This window comes from Ursus maritimus, unplaced genomic scaffold (assembly GCF_017311325.1).
Source record: "Ursus maritimus isolate PB19 unplaced genomic scaffold, ASM1731132v1 scaffold_10, whole genome shotgun sequence".
Taxonomy (NCBI): Eukaryota; Metazoa; Chordata; class Mammalia; order Carnivora; family Ursidae; genus Ursus; species Ursus maritimus.
The window spans coordinates 25,251,994-25,269,130 of NW_024423344.1; the positions used below are offsets into that span (position 1 = coordinate 25,251,994).

Sequence of the window (17,137 nt, forward strand, 5' to 3'; positions counted from 1 at the left end):
ATGTCTATTTAATTCTCTACCCAACTTTTAATTGAATTACTTGATTTTGTTCCTGAGTTTTAGGAATCTGTTATATATATTCTGGATATCATCCCCAAATCCGATACCTGATTTGTATTTTCTCCCTTTTCATAGGTTGCCTTTTCATTTACTCTGTTGATAATGTCCTTGATGCACAAAAGGTTTTCGGTTTGTTGTGATACCATTTGTCTTATCTTTGTTATTGTTGCCTGTACTTTTGGTGTCATTTCCAAAATATCATTGCCATCTCCAGTGTTATAAAGATTTTCCCCTGTGCTTTTTTTGTGTGGGAATTTTACAGTTTTAGATCTTACACTTAGATTTTTAATCCCTGTGCAGTTAGTTTTTGTACATGGTGTAAGATAAGGGTCCAACTTCATTTTTTTGCCTGTAGATAACCAGTTTTCCCAGCACTGTTTTAGAAAAGACTGTCTTTTCCCCATTGAGTGTGGTCTTGGCACCCTTGTTGAAGATCATATGGCCAGTTGTGCAAGCATTTATTTCTGGACCCTCTATAGTACTCCACTGGTCTGTTTGTCTTTATGCCAGTACCACACTGTTTTGATTACTTAGCTTTCTAATACATTTTGAAATGAGGAAGTGTGAGTTCTCTCACTTCATTCTTCTATATGAAAATTATTTTGGCTTATTTACATGTCCCTTGGAATTCTGTATCAATTTTTGAATGAATTTTTGTATTTCTACAAAAAATGCCATGGGATTTCAATCGCAATTGTGTCAAATCTGTAGGTCACTTTTAATGGTACGGACATCTTAACAGTATTAAGTCTTCTAATCCATGAGCGTGGAATGTCTTTCCACTTATTTGTGTTTTCTTTAATTTCTTCCAGTGATGTTTTGTAGTTCAGTGTACAAGTTTTTGAACTCCTTGGTTAGGTTTATTCCTAAGTGTTATGTTCTTTTTTTATGCCACTGTAACTGGAATTGTTTTCATAATTTCTTTTTCAGGTTGTTCATTGTTCGCATATAGAAACAACTAATTTTTGTGTGTTGATTTTGTGTCCTGCAATTTGGCTGAATTTATTCTGATAGACCCCGTGCACACATGCATGCATGTGACCTGCAGAGTTTTCTGTATATAAGATCCTGCCATCTTTGAATGGAGATAATTTTACTTCTTCCTTTGCAATTTGAATGCTTTTCATTTCTTTTTCTTGCCTCTTTGCTCTGGCTAGAGCTTCTAATACCATGTTGAAGAGAAGAGAAGAGAAGAAAGCAAGCATCCTCACTTTGTTCCTGATCTTAGAAGTTTTCAGTCTTTCACCATGGAGTATGATGTTTGCTGTGGACTTTTCATAAGTTGCTTTGTTATGTTGAGATAGCGTCTTTCTATTCTTAGTTTATTGAGTGTTTTTACCGTGAAAAAGTGTTAAGTTTTGTCGAATGTTTTGTCTGCATTTATTGAGATGATCATGTGACTTTCTTAATTCTTGAACCATTCTTGCATTCCAGGAATTAATCCCACTTTGTCATGGTGTGTAATCCTTTTAATGTGTTGTTCAATTTGATCTGCTTGTACTTTGTTGAGAACTTTTACATTAGTATTCATCAGGAATATTTGTCTAGTTTTCTTGCAGTGTTTTTGTCTGGCTTTGGTATCAGGGCCTCATAGGATAAACTTGGAAGTATTCTCTCCTCCTTAGTATTTTTGGAAGAATTCCAGAGGATTAGTGTTAATTCCTTTAAATGTTTGATAGAATTCATCAGTGAAACCATGTGATCCTAAGGTTTTCTTTTTTGGGAAATTTTAGATTACTAATTTAATCTCCTTACTCATTATTGGTCTGTTCAGATTTACTGTTTCTTAAATGAGTCAGTCTAGGTAGGTTGTGTGCCTAGGAATTTATCCATTATTTCTAGGTTATTCAGTTTGTTGATATACAGTTTTTCATAGTATTCTCTTATAATCCTTTTTATTTCTGTGGTATCAGTTGTATTGACCCCACTTTCCTGATTTTAGTTATTTGAATCTTTTTTTTTTTTTCATCTAGCTAAGGATTTGTCTCTTTTGTTGATCTTTTCAAAAATCCAACTTAGTTTGGCTGATTATTTCTGTTGGTTTTCTGTTCTCTGTTTTGATCTCTGCTCTAATCTTTATTATTTCCTTCTACTAGCTTTGGATTTTGTTTGTTCTTTTTGCTGTTTTTTGAGGTGTCAAATTAGGCTGTTGATTTGAGATCTTTCTTATTTTTAATGTACACATTTATAATTATAAAATTATTTTTAGCACTGCTTTCGCTGCATCTCATAAGTTTTGTATGTTTTCATTTTCATTTGTTTCGAGGTATTTTCTAATTTTCCTTGTGACGTCTTCTTTGACTCATTAAGAGTGTGTTGTTTAATTTCCATATATTTGAGGATTAAATGGCATAATGCTTAAAAAATAAAGTACTCAAGTATATTCTTTATTTTCCTACTTTAATAATAAATTTGCAGTATAATAATATTTAAAAATGCCTTTCTGTTTGCATGTTTTTCACTTGAGCAAATTGATTTCTGTTTTTCTCCATTGTGATCAGAAAAGATACTTTGTATGATTTCAGTCTTCTTGAATTTGTTAAGACTTGTTTCATGGCCTGAAACGTGGTCTGTCCTGGAGAATATTCCGTGTGCACTTGAGAAGGATGCATATTCTACTACAGTTGGGTGGATTGTTCTTTATATGTCTGTCAGATCCAGTTGATCTGTAGTGTTGTTCATATCCTCTGTTTCCTTATTGTTTTTCTGTCAGCTAATCAACATTAACTTGTTGGTATAAATGGAATTATATAAAAGAGCCAGCCATTGAAAGAGCTGAGACCCTTCTAAAAATCTTTTCCTTTTAAAATTAATAGTGTTTCAAAATTTAGAGTTAAGTCACTGCATTAACTAATTTAGATTCTATGTATTTTAATAAATTCTTTGTCATAGCCAATTTTTCCTCTGTTCTAACAATAGTACTTATTAAGATCTATTTTCAAAACTGAGAAATTATAAATTCTTGATTTTTAAAATTCATTTATTTAGTGCTACTTAAGAGCAAATTTTTTTTTTAAAAATTAACTTGAAGGTAATATTTTTGTGGTTCATAAGATTTATGAAATGCTTACAGATTTAATAGGAATGCTTTTTCCCTATTCATTTTTTAAAATTAGTTTTCAGATTTATCCTTTAATGAAATTAGTATTTCCTCAAGAAAAAATGTAAAGAAAATGTATAGAGGTCTCTCAGTCTTTTCTTGTGGAGTTACAGTGTATTGGAAAAGGCACAAGCCTTGAAGTTATACAAATAGGAACTTGTATCTTGGCTCTGCCAATTACATGATGTAAGACCCTGAATACGTTCTTTGTTTTCTCTGAACCTCTATTTCTTCAACTATAAAATATGCATGATACTGCCTCACAGAGTTGAGGTGAGGATTAAATGAGATAATGCTTTAAAAACTAAGCAAGTACTTAATAAATATACTCTGTCTTCCTACTTTAATGATAAATTACAGTGTAGTGATATTTAAAAGTGTCTTTCCATTTGCAGGTTTTCACTTAAACTACATAGGTAATAGAATGTAGCCATAAAGATGTTCTTTTATTTCTGATACTTATGCAGTATCAGATTTAGAATCAGCTGTTAGTAATAAGGACTCAATGTGGGGGGCTTAAGTACATAAAGCAATAGTTTCCAGACTTTGCTGCACCTTGGAATATGCCTGGGAATCTTCAAAAGGTATTAATACCTGATTTCAGTCCCCAGGTATTCTTATTTAATTAATATGAGGAGCAGCCTTGGTGTCCATAGTTTTAAAAGCTCATTGGGTGATTCTAATGTTCATCAAAGTTTAGAAACCATAAATTGGGGTTTATTCTCTCATATAAAGAAGCTCGGAGGGAGACAGTCCAGGACCTATACACTGTTCATTCCACAGTCATTGGTGATCCAAGTACTGTCTATCTGCCTTGTGCATGCTTCCTTTTTCTTTTCTTTTGTTTTATTTTTAAAGATTTTATATTTTTGTTTGAGAGAGGAAAGTGAGGGGACCCGGGGATAGTGCATGTGCACAAGCAGAGGGACCAGCAGAGGGAGAGGGAGAAGCAGATTCCCCACTGAGCCGAGAGCCAGACACAGATTCCAGGATCCTTGGATCATGACCTGAGCCAAAGACAGATGCTTAACCGAGTGAGCCACCCAGGCGCCCCATGCTTCCTTTTTAAGGGTTATCCCATGGTTTAATATGAAGACTGATGACTTAAGACATTCCATCCATATTCCAGGCAGCAGAAAAATTATGAAGAGAAGAAAGCCTTAATTTTCCTGGAAGTCCCAAGCACTATTTCCTGTTAGGTCTATTGGCTAGAAGTTAGTCACATGGCTACATCTAGCTATGAGCGTGTCTTAGAAATGTAATCCTTTAAAAAAAGAAAGAAAGAAAGAAAGAAAGAAAGAAAGAAAGAAAGAAAGAAAGAAAGAAAGAAGAAAGAAAGAAAAAGGAGGAAAGAAAGAAATGTAATCCTTTAGCTGAGCAGGTAACTGACCCAAATAAAACTGGTTTTACTAAAAAGCAAGGAGAGAATGGGTATGGGATAGCTCATGGCAGTCTCTTCTATACTCACAAGATACCATTTCTGTTCATGTTATTAAGTAATAACATGCTATTAGATTGAAAGAAGTGTTACCTGCCACTTTATCTGGAAAGCCTTGTGAACTGGTATTTGTAATATTATTGAGGTTAATTACTTACCTAGTAAGCAGTTAACATAGCTTTATAATTAAAAGTTCAACAAAACCCAGTCTTCGTCTGAAAAATAGATTCTGATGATAAGCTTAGTCCTTTCTTTGTCTTGGTAAGAGATCTTTTCTTACTTAGATGAATCATTTTTTTTCTCTCCCCCTCTGGTGACTTGACTTAGAAGAACCAGGATGATTCTGTGAACCGTTGCTAGGACCTAGCAACATTGTGCCTTATTGGAGCAATAACGGAATGGTTAAGTGGAGCACCCACAATTCTCAAACATATTTTCCTAAAATATATTCTGTATTTTATTCAATCTAGTAGGTATGTTTTTAAAAATGACATGTAAATCAGATATAAATTATGTTAAATGTTCTTACTGATTTACATTTTAAGGAGTCTTTATTCTTTAATGATTCTTGGTATTTTCAATTTGTTATTTTAACCCAGAAATTTCTGAGAGGTGATTTTTAACATATGTCTGTGGATACTTCACCATTAAAATAGTTACATGTTTTGTATTAGGAAGAACTGGGTATTGTTTAGGTTGATTTCTTCATTTTGCAGTGTTTCTTCCTAGCTGCCTCCACCAGGAACAACATTGGTATGCCTAGGACTTACCTGTTACTTAGTATATAGAAAAATCTGACCTTGGTTTATTTTGTTTCTCTAACAAATTGAAGCAGCAGAACTAAGAGTACTGGAGAATGCATGGGTAACTGACTGGAGTTCTGAAGCCATATTTGACATGGTTGAAAAGGGACATTTTGATTTAGGAGGAGTTAATTTGATTTCCAGGGTTTTTTTTTTTTTTTTTAAAGATTTTATTTATTTATTTGACAGAGATAGAGACAGCCAGCGAGAAAGGGAACACAAGCAGGGGGAGTGGGAGAGGAAGAAGCAGGCTCCCAGCGGAGGAGCCTGATGTGGGGCTCGATCCCAGAACGCCGGGATCACGCCCTGAGCCGAAGGCAGATGCTTAACCGCTGTGCCACCCAGGCGCCCCCCCCCCTTTTTTTTTTTTTTGAGGTGGATCTCTCATTTTAATATATCCCCATTACTTTGAAGGAGAACTTAATAATTCTAAAACCAAATACTGTATTAAGAATCATCGTGATGCTTTCAGATTGGTGGGGTATGTAATTAAAGGCTAAATTCATTTTGGAGAAAATTGCCCTTTAAAATTAATTTAGATGTTATAGTGGGCTTGTATTCAGAATATTTTGGTTATTAGGATGTTATGTGCTAAGGTAAAAATATGCGAATTCATTTTATTCAGTTATTGGGTATAGGGTAAGCATTGTTCTAAAAGCTGGTGATACAGCAGTGAACAAAAATGTTCTCGGAAGCTTTGTTACTATAGGTAGAAGTAATATAGTAATCACGTGTATGGAAAACAGTTTTTCTCTGAATATGGATTTTCTTTCTTTTTTTTTTTTCCCAAGTAAAACTTACAAGGCCTATTGGATGTAGGGGATTACTTACATTTCTTAAGGATTGTTCCCTATTTAGTTATACAAGAGGATGCATACGTGTAGGACAGATGATGCAACAAAACCATACGATCCTATGGCTTAAGTCCCTCTCCCTGTCTTTTGTGTCTCAATTTCATAACTTTCTAGATCAGGGGCTCCTAACCTGAGATTTATTGGTAGATTTCAGGGGATCTGCAAATTTCTTGATTTGTGGGTAAAATATTGCCTGTGTGTGTTTTGGTGAGAGGGAAGGTACCCATTTCCTCCCAGAAACAATCATGATATTCTCCCTCTATTTGTCACTCATCCGTCATTGAGAATTTGAGTACCTCCGCCCACACCTTCATTGGCCACATCAACTTTGTGAAGAATATACTCTCAGAATATTTGTTAATTTAATAGCACTAAGTTCTGTCATGTTTTGAAGTGAAACAGTGTCTTCCCACTTGGCTGGTAGACTTTACTGAGCTATGATTTATTTATGCAACATTGATCAAAACCTGAATACCACTTGTTTACCCAAGAAAAAAAAAAGCCTTATGGGTTTTATCACTCTACTTTTAGAAAATGTAGCAATTTCCCATTACATTTTTGTAAAGTAAACTTTTCATGACTCGTTCTGTACAGAAAATAGTAAAATCTTGATTACCCGGAACTCAGCTAAATCATTTTTATTCTGTAATTTGTTTTAGAAAAGGTGCAAGTCACAGGAAAATTAAGTTCAAATTAGGTATTTAGTCAGAAAATCACTTGTGAAGGGAATGTTTTGTGGCAGTGTTCCTAACCTGTTACATCTAGATAATCCTGAAGTGGAATTTGCGGTGGTATTTCAGTGGACCTGTAATAATCTTCTTCATTAGTGAAAATCCATATTCTGTATGCTTTGTTGAATTAGGAAAGTGAACTAAGTTACTAGTGTACTGTAAGAACAAAGGCTTAAACAAACACAAACTTTCTGGATAGTAGTTAACCAGAGGAGTTAGCTAGCAATTGTGTATAGCTCATTCTGCTGGACATTTGGTAAATATGGTTTTATTGATGGATGGTGTATGTTTTAATCAAAATGCTAGTATGCAGAATTTTGTGGTTAAATGAGAAGATAATATTGAGAGCATAGCTAATCACTTAAAAAAAAAACCACTTCATTATAATTACCTGAATATAGAAATCTACTTACTTCTTAATAGTACAAATGCCTGCATGATGAGTCTTACCCAGCTTTGAAAGACAGATGTGATCATTCAAAATTTGTTGGCTTTGACTTCAATTTAGGAGAATGAGCAAATCACCATCAATGTGACAGTCTTATTTCTTTTCAATTATTGCACACATTTATCAAAATAATTAAATCAGAATGTTTCAGACCTTTGATGAAGAATATTATTTATTGGATTTATTCAGTATTTACCATTCATGTACATGTATCATGGTCTGGATTGGCAAATCTCACCCTGTGGCAATGAGCCACAGGACAAGGAAGAATTCATTTGTGCACCAAGCATTTTCTATAGACTGAGTTATGGTTTCTTAAGTAAATGTGTACTGATGTTGCTGGACTGTATATAGAGGATGGACAAATGTTACATTAACATTATTATTTTGGAACATTTCATACACATAGAAATACAATAGTATAATGATCCTTTTATATCCATCTTTTTCATGTATACCGCTATACACCTCCCCTCCTCCAGTATTATTTTGAAGCAAATCCCAGACATCTTAATATTTCACCCATATGTATTTTAGAATACATCTCCAGGAGAGAAATACATTTAAAAATACACAATCACCACACCCAATATCACACCTAAAAGGAAAAAAGGAGAATAGTATAACTTTAAAATATAAATTTTAAAAGTATTGATGATTTTAATATGTTTTATAGCATTTTCCTAATTAATGGGTATTAACACAAATAATATAATGAAGGATATAAAATGGGACCTTTGTGTTCAGGTTGGTAATTGCTTATCTGAAGCATTAATCTTTTTTTCTGCATTTAATCAAGCCCTGTGTGTAGACCTAAAAAGTGTTTTCGATTTAGGCTAGGGATATAAAATTAAGGCACATAAAGAAATATGTAACATAGCTGAATATATTCTGTAATATGCTAAATTTATGGTAGACTTGTGTTAAAGATGAGTTTGTTTTATTTATTTACGTTTTTTTAAGTAAGCTCTATGCTCAACGTGGGGAACTCATGACCCTGAGATCAAGAGTCACATGCTGTACTGACTGAGCCATTCAGTTGCACCAAAAATGAAAGAGTTTTATAAATATCAAAAAAACTAAGTCACATTGGGGGAAAATAAGCAATTTCACGATTAGTCCAATTGATCAAATCTTGGGCTGTCTTTCATGGATGTGATATTGGGAAAATTTGTTGAGCTCACTAGAGGACTTCCTGTTTTGCAGCCAAATCTGGAATGGTATTTATGTCCCTAAAAATTGTACTTTTACCTTTTGTCCAACACGCTTGGTGAAATTAGAGACTTGAGAGGGAAGTGTTCTCAAATAGTTTCAGAGAGGTTTTTCAGCATCAGGAGGTGGTTGGGAAGTTTGGTCCTGTTCCAATAATTGCTACTATCAGAAGTGTATACCATGGTAAATGGAGGCTGGAAATTCAATCCAGTAAAAATGTGGGGCTGCCTTTTATGTAGTGAGATTAATGAAAGACCCCAAATTTGCACAAGCAAAATCCATCCCAGTCTGGCTGTGGTTTGATGCCATCTGGTGGTAATTGTTTCACTAACAGTTAAATGACCTAAAACTGGATAGGATTTTCAGAACAGTGGCAAGGATTTCAAGATCTCCCTTATTTGGTTACCCATTTTGTTGGCCTGAACTGAGGAGATGTTATGTCTAGGAAATCAGTCCAGAGCCTTGAGAACTGTTTGTTACCTCCCTCCTTCCGCAGACTGGATTTCTGCTGTTTCTTGGTATGGTCCTCTATGTGTCATCACCTCCCCTCCACCCCATCCCATCCCAGGAGAAAGTAATAGCTTTAACTTGCTCCACCAGGTAGAGCATGGGAGCCAGTTGTCTTAATTCATGTTACACTGGTGTGTGTTGTTTCTGCGTTTTATTTCATTTGGAATACTGACTCTCTCACTGCTAAAGCTTAAAAACAATCTTCTCATGTGTGCCAGGGATACCATGTACTTGTGTCTTCTGATTTTCAGTTACAATGGTGGGTACAGTTTTTAGCTCACTAAGTCACGTGATTGAGCAACTCTGTGTAACCAGATTCTGAAAAATTCTATCGTAAATCTAGATTAAAATAATAGTTACAGATGTGTTGATTTAAGGCTTATCTTAATCTAATAGTTACGGATGTGTTGATTTAAGGCTTATCTTAATAGTCTTTGTTCTTAAATTGAGGTTTTTGAAATTCATTTCTGTGTAAATGCAAAAATAAAATTGAGTCAGAATCATTAGTACTTGGATTAGATTTACTTGTATTATGTAGAATTGATTAGTTTGCTTGAATCAAATTTGTTTTACAAGTACCATTATATATTTATGAGGAGACATCTTTCAAAAAATTTCTACAGACAAAAGTATTCTCCTGTTTTGGTAGATTGTTCACTTAGAAATCATTCCCCTTCCAGGGAATATTTATTACTTGCTTCAAAGGGACAGCAAACTCTAGGTTTAAAAGAAATCATCACACAGAAGCATTTTCTTTCTCCATCTTACATACTTATTTAGACAGGTAAGATATTGCTAGATTAATTTTTTTTATTGTATTCTTGACACAACATTAATTTAGCTTCAGGGGTACAACCTAGTGATTCAGCTTCTTTATACATTATGCTGTGCTCACAAGTGTAGCTACCATCTGTCACCACACAACGCTGTTACAGTACCATTGACTATATTCCCTATGCTGTGCCTTTTATCCCTGTGACTTTTTCATTCCATAACTGGAAGCCTTTATCTCCCACTCACCTTCACCCATTTTCACCATCTCCCCCTCCATCCCCTCTGACAGTCATCAGTTTGTTCTCTATATTTATGGGTTTGTTTCTGCTTTTTGGTTGTTTATTCATTTTTGGTTTGTTTTTGTTTTTTTAGATTCTGCATATAAGTGAAATTGTGTGGTATTCATCTTTTTTTCAGTCTAATTTTGCTTAGCATATTACCTTCTAGGTCCATCCATGTTGTTGCTAGTGGCAACATCTCATTCTTTTTTTATGACTGAATACTATTCCATTGCATATATAAACCACATCTTCTTTATCTGTTTATCTGTTGATGGACACTTAGGCTGCTTCCATATCTTGGCTATTGTAAATAATGCTGTAATAGATACAGGAGTGCATATATCTTTTCAAATTAGTGTTTTTGTTTTCTTTTCGTAGATACCCGGTAGTGGAATTACTGCATCATACGGCATTTATATTTTTAATTTTTGGGAGGAACCTCCATAGTGCTTTCCACAGTGACTGCACCAATTTGCATTCCCATCAGCAGTGCATGAGGCTTCGTTTTGTCCACATCCTCACCAACACTTGTTATTTCTTGTTTTTTGATTCTGGCCATTCTGACAGGTGTAAGGTGACTGGTTTTGATTTGCATTTATCTGATGATTAGTGATGTTAAGCATCTTTTCATGTGTCTGTTGGCCATCTGTATGCGTACTTTGGAAAAATGTCTAAGTCCTCTGCCCCTTTTCAATTGGATTACTTGTTTTGGGGGGGGATTTTTTGTTTGTTTTTTGTTTTCGTTTTTTGTTATTGAGTTGCATAAGCTTTTTATATATTTGGGTAATAACCCCTTACCAGATATATCGTTTGCAAGTATCTTCTCCCATCCAGTAGATTGCCTTTTTGTCTTATTGATGGTTTTCTTAGCTGTGCAAAAAGCTTTTATTTTGGTGTAGTCCCAATAGTTTATTTTGCTTTTGTTTCCCTTGCCTGAGGAGATATATCTAAGAAAATGTTGTTAAGGCCAATGTCAGAAAAATTACGGCCTGTGGTTTTTTTCTAGGAGTTTTATGGTTTCAGGTCTTTAATCCATTTTGAGTTTGTTTTTGTGTATGGTGGAAGAAAGTGGTCCAGTTCCATTCTTTTGCATGTGACTGTAGTTTTCCCAGCACCACTTATTGAAGAGACTCTCTTTTCCCCAGTGTATATTCTTGCCTCTTTTGTCATAGATTAATTGACCATATAATTGTGGACTTACTGCTGGGCTGTTTATTCTGTTTTTTTGATCATGTATCTGTTTTTGTTCCAGGACCATACTGTTTTGATCACTATAGCTTTGTAGTGTATCTTGAAATCTGGAATTGTGATACCTCCAGCTTTGTTTTTTGTTTTTGTTTTTTTCCTCAAGATTGCCTTGGCAATTCAGGGTCTTTTGGGGATCCATACAACTTTAGGATTATGCGTTCTAGTTCAGTGAAAAATGCTGTTGGTGTTTTGATAGAGATTATTTTGAATTTGTAGATTGCCATTTGAACAATATTAATTCTTCCATGAGCATAGTATGTCCTTCCATTTGTTTATGTTATCTTCAGTTTCTGTCGCCAGTGTTTTCAGACTACAGGTCTTTCACCTCCTTGGTTAAGCTTATTCCTTATTATTTTATTGTTTTTGGTGCAATTGTAAATGGAATTGTTTTCCTAATTTTTCTTTCTGCTATTTTGTTAATTAGCGTATAGAAATGCAATCATTTTCTGTGTAGTAATTTTATACCCTGCAACTTTGCTGAATCCATGTATTACTTCTAATAGTTTCTTGGTGGAGTCTTTAGGGCTTTCTGTGTATAGTATCATGTCATCTACAAAAAGTGACATTTTATTTTCTTCCTTACCAATTAAATGCCTTTAATTTCTCTTTTTTAAATTTAAATTTTTTAATTTTAATTTTTTTTAAATTTAAATTCAATTAATTAACATATAATGTGTTATTGGTTTCAGAGGTACAGGTCTGTGATTCATCAGTCTTATAAAATACCCAGTACATCGTGTGCCCTCCTTAATGTCCATCATCCAGTTACCCCATCCCTCCACCCCTGCCCCTCCAGCAACCCTCAGTTTGTTTCCTATGATTGAGAGTCTCTTTTGGTTTATCTCCCTCTCTGGTTTCATCTAGTTTTATTTTTTCTTCTCTTTCCCTATGATCTTCTGTTTTGTTTCTTAAATTCCACATATCAGTGAGATCATATGATAATTGTCTTTCTCTGACTGACTTACGTTGCTTAGCATAATACCCTCTGGTTCCATCCACGTCGTTGCAAATGTCAAGATTTCATTTTTTGTTGGCCGAGTAATATTCCTGTGTGTGTGTGTGTGTGTGTGTGTGTGTGTGTGTGTGAATACACCACCACATCTTCTTTATCCATTCATGTGTCGTTGGACATCTGGGCTCTTTCCATAGTTTGGCTATTATGGACATTGCTGCTGTAAACATTGAGGTGCAGGTGCCCCTTCAGATCACTATGTTTGTATCTTTGGGGTAAATACCTGGTAGTGTAATTGCTGGGCCATAGGGTAGCTCTATTTTCAACTTTTTGAGGAACCTCCACACTGTTTTCTGGAGTGGCTGCAGCAGCTTGCACTCCCACCAACAGTATAAGAGGGTTCCCCTTTCTCCACATCCTTGCCAACATCTGTCATTTCCTTGTTAATTTTAGCCATTCTGACTGGTGTGAGGTGGTATCTCATTGTGGTTTTGATTTATATTTCCCTGATGCCAAGTGATGTGGAGCATTTTTTTCATGTGTCTGTTGGCCATTTGTATGTCGTCTTTGGAGAAATGTCTGTTCATGTCTTCCGCCCATTTCTTAATTGGATTACTTGTTCTTTGGGTGTTGTTTAATAAATTCTTTATAGATTTTGTATACTAGCCCTTTATCTGATATGTCATTTGCAAATATCTTCTCCCATTCCGTTGGTTGTCTTTTGGTTTTGTCAGCTGTTTCCTTTGCTGTCCAAAAGCTGTCCCAGTAGTTCATTTTTGCCTTTGTTTACTTTGCCTTTGGAGACATGTCTAGCAAGAAGTTGCTATGGCCAAGGTCAAAGATGTTGCTGCCTGTGTTCTCCTCTAGGATTTTGATGGATTCCTGTCTCATATTTAGGTCTTTCATCCATTTTGAGTTTATCTTTGTGTATGGTGTAAGGAGATGGTCCAGTTTCATTCTTCTGTATGTGGCTGTCCAATTTTCCCAGCACCATTTATTGAAGAGACTGTCTTTTTTCCATTGGATATTCTTTCCTGCTTTGTCGAAGATTAGTTGACTGTAGAGTTGAGGGTCCATTTCTGAGTTCTCTGTTCTGTTCCGTTGATCTATGTGTCTGATTTTGTGCCAGTACCATACTGTCTTGATGATTACAGCTCTCTAATAGAGCTTGAAGTCCTAAATTGTGATGCCACAAGTTTTGGTTTTCTTTTTCAACATTCCTTTGGCTATTTGGGGTCTGTTCTGGTTCCGTACAAATTTTAGGATTATTTGTTCCAGCTCTATGAAAAAGTTGGTGGTATTTTGATAGGGATTGCATTGAATGTGTACATTGCTCTAGGTAGCATAGACATTTTAACAATATTTGTTCTTTCAGTCCATGAGCATGGAACATTTTTTCCGTTTCTTTGTGTCTTCCTCAATTTCTTTCATGAGTGTTATATAGTTTTCTGAGTACAGATCCTTCGCCTCTCTGGTTAGGTTTATTTGTATGTTTCTTATGGTTTTGGGTGCAATTGTAAATGGGATCGACTCCTTAATTTCTCTTTCTTCTGTCTCATTATTATTGTATAGAAATGCAGCTGATTTCTGTGCATTGATTTTATATTCTGCCACTTGGCTGAATTCCTGTATGAGTTCTAGCAATTTTGGGGTGGAATCTTTTGGATTTTCCACAAAGAGTATCATGTCATCTGCAAAGAGTGAGAGTTTGACTTCTTCTTTGCTGATTCAGATGCCTTGTATTTCTTTTTGTTGTCTGATTGCTGAGGCTAGGTGTTCTAGTACTATGTTGAACAGCAGTGATGATGGTGGACATCCCTGCTATATTCCTGACCTTCGGGGAAAAGCTCTCAGTTTTTTTCCCCATTGGGAATGATATTTGCTGTGGGCTTTTCATAGATGGCTTTTATGATATTGAGGTATATTCCCTCTATCCCTACACTGTGAAGAGTTTTAATCAAGAAAAGATGCTATACTTTGCCAAATGCTTTTTCTGCATCTGTTGAGAGGATCATATGGTTCTTGTCCTTTCTTTTATTAATGTGGTGGATCACGTTGATTGATTTGCCAATGTTGAACCACCCTTTCAATAAATCCCACTTGGTCGTGGTGAATAACCCTTTTGATGTACTGTTGGATCCTATTGGCTGGTATTTTGGTGAGAATTTTTGCATCCATGTTCATCAGGGATATTGGTCTGTACTTCTCCTTTTTGGTGGGGTCTTTGTCTGGTTTTGGGATCAAGGTAATGCTGGCCTCATAGAGAGAGTTTGGAAGTTTTCTGAATGCCTTTAATTTCTTTTTCTTTTCTGACTGTTGCAGCTAGGACTTCCAGTACTATGTTGAATATTAGTGATGAAAGTGGATAATCTTGCCTTGTTCCTAATCTTAGAGAAAAAGCTCTATTTTTCACTACTGAATCTGTTGTTGTTGGTGGTGGTGGTGTTAATTGTGGGTTTGTCATGTGTGACTTTTATTATGTTGAGGTATGCTCTTTCTAAAGCCACTTTGTTGAGAATTTTTATCATAAATGGATGTTGACTTTTGTCAGTACTTTTTCTGTATCTGTTGAGGTGATCATAATGATTTTTATCCTTTGAGATCATGCTAGATTTTGAATGACATGTCCCTGCCTAAAACTCTCCAGTGATTTTTCTTCATGCTTTTATAATAAAATCTGGGGGAAAAAAAAAAAAGAATAAAGTCCAGGCTTTACATGACTTCACATCATCTGCCTACTCCCTGGTCTTCTCTTATGTAACTCTTCACTTACGAATTGTAGTTACCCTTGTCTTCTTAATGTTGTTCTCATATATTGTGATTCCTCCTGCCTCCTTTGTGGTTGCTGAACCCTCTGCACAGTAAGTTCTNNCCCTAGATTGTCAGCTCTTGTCTCAAATTTCATCTTCTCAGTAAAGGCTGTTTCCTTCCAAGCATCCTAAAATTGTCCCCCTGACTTTATTTTTTTGGACCTAATAGTTTCTATTTCATTACCCTGTTTTTATAGACTTTGTTGCATTAACTAACTGAAATTGCTTTGCTTTCTTGGTGGTGGTCTACTCTTAGACCATGTAGTTAAGACAGACTGGTTTTCAGTCCTCGGTCTCAGTTATCTTAGGGTTGTTGTCATAAAGATGAGATGAGTTAATACATGTACAGTATTAAAACAATGGCATGCACAAAGTAACAATATATGACGTGTTACCTGCTACTGTTATTGATATTATCATTATTATTGTTATTATGTTAGTGGTTTTGCCTGTCTTCTTTATTTCTGTATTCCCAGTGCCAAAAATAATGCTTGGAGCATAAAAGGTGCTCACTTAATATTTGCTCAATAAATTAAAATGACTTACTTTTTTATATAAGCATATGTTTCTTATGTAAAATAATAAAGCCTAAATATTTCTGTGTGTGAAATCTGTATCATGTTATATTGCATTTTACCACTGGAAATAGTTGATTTTGATAGTGTGCATAGCCCATTTGTTTTTTTTTTTAAAGTATACTTTGCATGATGATTTTAAAGGTGAGTTATAAATGTTAGTTACATTATGAAGGCATATTTTTGTATTTGAGAAACAGAAACCATTTACTGAAAGAAAAATTGGTATTAGTAATTTTAAGAAAGTCTGGGGTAAGCGTATTGGTTTGTAGGTGAAATTATTGTATCTTGAATGAGAGTTTTTCTTTTTAAACTTTTTAACCTTTCACATGTTTTCCCCAAATGAAATATACCCAGAATATTCTCATCCCACATTTTGTCCTAATTATAGTAGCATTAAAAAACTTTTGATTAGAATTAAGTCAGGCTGAAGATTGGCTTTCCCTGTGCTATAAGTCACAGTGCTCTTGCTGACGGTATACAGATTTCTTCTTTAAGGTATTGACCTTCTCTTCATGCAATAATAAACTCTTTTCTTTGAGTGTCAAATGTCACCTCTTTTTTCTCCTCAGACAAGAAACCAGGCAATTCTAAAGCCTAAGAATAATCTAAAATTACTGCTGCAATAGTTTTTTATGTAACTTTAATATACCTCTGCAATAGTCTAAAAGCCAGAGTACTAATAATTTTGGTCAGATTTCAAGACAGTTTTATTTTCTTCCTTTTCTATGTATAGAATGAACATAGACCCAGGTCCAGTTATGCTGACATCCATAATTTGATGCATCTTGTTTCGGTAACAGATCCTCTCTTTTCACTATCCTTTAGTCATCAGACCTTTAAAAGAATAATAACAGGAAAATAAAAATGCTCTCTTAGCCAGCTTGTGCCGCTATTACAAAATACCATAGACTGGAATGGCTTAAACAACAGACATTCATTTCTCACAGCTATAGAGGCTGGAAAGTCCAAGGTCAAGGTTCCAGCAGATGTGGTTCCTGGTTCATAAATAGTTGTCTTCTCACTGTGTCCTCACATGGAGGGGAGAGAGTAAGCTCTGGTCTCTTCCTTTTCTTGTAAGGATAGTAATCTCATGGGAGCCCCACCCTCAGGACCTCACCTGACCAATTTTTCCAGAATGCCTCCACCTTCAAATACTACCACGTTGGGGGGTTGTATAAATTTGGGAGGACACAGTCTATAACAGATGCTTTTAAATTAAACCGTTTCTTAATTTTTTTTTTTTTCTTGAAGGATGGGTAAGAAGAAAAATACTGAAACTGTAACTTGACAAAGCATTGGTCCTCTACCTTAATTTGACAGGTTGATTATCCTAAGCTT

At 35.1% G+C, this 17,137-nt stretch overlaps 1 protein-coding gene across 7 annotated transcripts in view; it reads left to right on the forward strand.

Moving 5' to 3' along the window:
- ZC3H13 (zinc finger CCCH-type containing 13) overlaps positions 1-17,137 on the forward strand; it is a 97,442-nt gene that overhangs the window by 42,244 nt on the left and 38,061 nt on the right. The gene's annotated exons all lie outside the window — the stretch shown is intronic.